Source organism: Lipotes vexillifer, unplaced genomic scaffold, assembly GCF_000442215.2.
Source record: "Lipotes vexillifer unplaced genomic scaffold, Lipotes_vexillifer_v1.1 C27237362, whole genome shotgun sequence".
In the NCBI taxonomy this organism is placed as follows: Eukaryota; Metazoa; Chordata; class Mammalia; order Artiodactyla; family Lipotidae; genus Lipotes; species Lipotes vexillifer.
Genome location: NW_006778975.1, coordinates 66 through 3,694, shown reverse-complemented (window position 1 = coordinate 3,694; position 3,629 = coordinate 66). Strand labels below are relative to the sequence as shown.

The 3,629-nt window shown below is 36.4% G+C and overlaps 1 pseudogene; it reads right to left on the bottom strand.

The window, feature by feature from the left end:
• Window positions 1-1,113: 1,113 nt before the first annotated feature.
• On the bottom strand, window positions 1,114-2,747 carry LOC103081026 (probable E3 ubiquitin-protein ligase HECTD2 pseudogene; annotated as a pseudogene).
• Between the last annotated feature and the right edge of the window lie 882 nt (window positions 2,748-3,629).

The following is a 3,629-nucleotide window of genomic DNA, read 5'->3' as shown; positions in this document are numbered from 1 at the left end:
ATGTACCACATCTTCTTTATCCATTCATCTGTCGATGGGCATTTAGGTTACTTCCATGACCTGACTGTTGTAACTAGTGCTGCAATGAACATTGGGGTGCATGTATCTTTTTGAGTTATGGTTTTCCCTGGGTATATACCCAGTAGTGGGATTGCTTCTTAGTATATACAAATATAATTGATTTTTATGTGTCACTCATAAATCTTGCAACTGTGTTGAAATCTCTTAATAGTTCTAAGAATTTTTTTGTATATTCCTTGAGATTTTCGATGTAAACAATCATATCATATGGAAATAGGGCCAATTTATTTCTTTAATGTTTTTCTCACCCTATTGCACTGACTAGAACTTCTAGTTTAATAAGAGTAGTGAGTACAGACATCCTCACCTTATCCCAATTTTAGAGGGAAAATATTCAGTTTTTCACTGTTTTTTTTTTTTTACAGCCTTATACAATCATCTTTATTGATTTGTAAAAGCTGTATACACATCTAAAACCCTGAATTTACTTTGTAAAATTAAATCTTTAGCAATAAATGGCACTATCAAAATCCCATTATTCTCAGGCTATTATGTAGTTATTTACATGCTTTTCAGCAACGGTTGAAAAGAATCTTAGAGAACGAAAGCCAGTATATCAAAAAACCCTGTAAATTGCATTTGCAATTATACTGTTGTTTAACCGCTGAATGAAAATATGGCTACATGCCTTACATTAATGACAATGTAGCTATCTGTGTTGCTACGGTGTGCTAGCAGCACACAAGCTGCCACTGGTCTCCACTCTGTCATCAGTGCACTCTTTACTGCACAACGCTTTCCCAGTGGAACACCTGTGACAAACTACTTATGGAGAATGATAAAGTGCTATAAAAAAGAGGGACTGGACCCACACCTGTCTCTGCCATCTGGTCTTTTTCTCACTCAAGCAGTGTTGTATTTTTAGAAAACCATGCCTCTACTGAACATACTTCATATTTGATTTTTAAAAAATCAGTATTTTAAAGTTGGTGAGTTTTGTCAAGGTGTTTTGAGACAGAAACATGAAAAGCTTAAAGGCACAATGAGAGGGAAGTGAATGCTACATATAAAATATATTTCATGTCTTCTAGGTTACTCAAGTCCAAAACCTTCTGAATTTGAAATTCCAATAGTCAGTTTCTGTTTCAGGTCCTTTTTGTTCTTGTAGGGGGGAAGGCAAAGTTGATTGAAGCAGGTGTGGGCCACAGGCAACCAGTTAGTAGAAGTTTCATTCTTTGAGATTTTAAAGTTCAAGTCAGCCATTCCTCCTACAGGTACTCTGTCACTTCCTGTGGTAAAATGTAGCAACTTCTTTTGAAGAGCAAGAGGAAATCCAAGCACAACATCCCAAAAGTATTGTATAGTCAAGTCGGTTTTTGCATAGCCATCATACTGAGTACTTCTCTGCAGGGCGTGCATATTCAGTTCAGGACTTCCACAAACCAGAATTTCAACCTCTTCTGGACGAAGCAGCATTAGGAAATTCGAAGCACACACACTGTGAAATCCATAATAAAATGCAGCAAACTGCTTATAGATGGATTTGTTGAGAAGAAAGTCAATATAAAGCTGTACATATTCTTTCCTATTTTGATTGGTAACTGGAATTTTATCACCACCTGGCTTTAAATTATAGGACTTAATTATTCCGAATTCTTCTTGAAACACCTGAAATATTGAATAGAAATCTTCTTCAACATTGCCTTCATACAACAGGAGTTCACTTAATCCATGGGCCAACTCAGACATAATTTGACTCAGGCCGTCAGTGGTAACACTGCAGATGCCTACTGGCGTATTTTGGTCATTAGGAACGATGGGAGGGCTCAATAATTTCTTGTAGCAGCAGCAGGGGAAATGAATATCCAAAGCAATGCTGTTATAAACAGCTAGTCCCATAAGAATTCCAACCAATCGGAATTCAGGATAGTTGTCACATTTAAAGCTGCTAAACCAATGGCAGTATGAATCCTTATGATACGTAAACATGCCATAATCTGGATGAAATATTTGGCGAATTAGAAGAAGGAACCATTCTTTAGTCAAGCCACCCATACCCAAACCAGCTTCCCCTACAAAGGTAACTTTCAACTTCTTTTTCAAGTCTGCTCTTTTCCAGGTTAACTCATCAAGAGAATCGCTGACCAGATATGTCCACCTTACTTTCATATTTAGAAATAACATATTCATATCAGGTCTCTCTCTTCTAGATACTTTATCCATCAGACTTTGCTGTGAGAATTTCCAAAGCTCTGCCAGGTGTGGTATTCTTCCATGAGATCAGTATGATCCAATGTAGAATTATAGAAATCAGTATAAGGAATAAGGGGATGAAGAACCAAATTGTTTGCAGTATTAAGTAAAGCCAACACTTTAGATGATGATGGGATCCACCAGGAACACTTTGATATAGGTGGAAATTCTTCAGGCTTTGCAGGAAACAGGTGTAAAGAAATAAACTGCAGCAATCTCTCTACCAATTGTTTGAACCTCTTCTGGGATAATTTTTTAAACCAGTGAACTAGGAAATGATGGTCAGCTTCCACTAACGTAGCTATCTGTCATAACAAGTGACCATAGATGACATATGTAGATGTGTTATTAAATTGAGGATTCTGTAAAAGTGTAAAATATGCTCTAAGATAATCTTTTGTTCATGGACTTTTCCACTCTTGTAACAGGCTGCTAATGATTCCCTTTAATATTGTCTTCTCAATGTCTTGAGGCTGCTAGTACTGGAAGGTCTCCTGCAGAGGTTGTGGGTGGCTCTGTCTCACCATGAGGACAAGGACACTGGCAGCAGTTCTGGGAAGTACTCCTTAGCGTGAGCCCTCCCAGAGTCAGCCATTAGCCCCACTGAAGAACCCAGGTAGCTCACTCTGTTTTTAATTAATTTATTTTTATTGAAGTATATTTGATTTACAATATTGTGTTACATTCAGGTGTCCAGCAAAGTGATTCAGTTATATATATATATATATCTGATCCTGGACTTTTGCTTGTTGGGAGTTTTTTAATTACTGATTCAATTTCAGTCCTGGTAATTGGTCTGTTCATACTTTCTATTTCTTTCTGATTCAGTCTTAGGAGATTGTACCTTTCTAAGAATTTGTCCATTTCTTTTAGGTTTCCCATTCTATCAGTGTATAGTTGATCATAATAGTCTCTTATGATTCTCTGTATTTCTGTGGTGCTGGTTGTAGTAACTTTTTTTTCAATTCTGATTTTATTGATTTGGGCCCTCTCCCTTTTTTTGATGATTCTGGATAAAGGTTTATCAATTTTATTTATCTTTTCAAACAATCAGTTTTGAGGTTCATTGATTTTTCTTAGTCTCTCTTTCATTTATTTCTGCTCTGATCTTTATGATTTCTTTCCTTCTACTAACGGGGTTTTGTTTGTTCTTCTTTCTCTACTTGCTTTAGGTGTAAATTTAGGTTGTTCATTTGAGATTTTTTCTTGTTCCTAAGGTAAGCTTGTATCACTATAAACTTCCCTCTTAGAACTGCTTTAAGTGTGCCCCATAGGTTTTAGATCATCTTGTTGTCATTTTCACTTGTCTCTAGGTTTTTTTTTTTTAACTTCCTCTTTGATTTCTTCAGTGATCC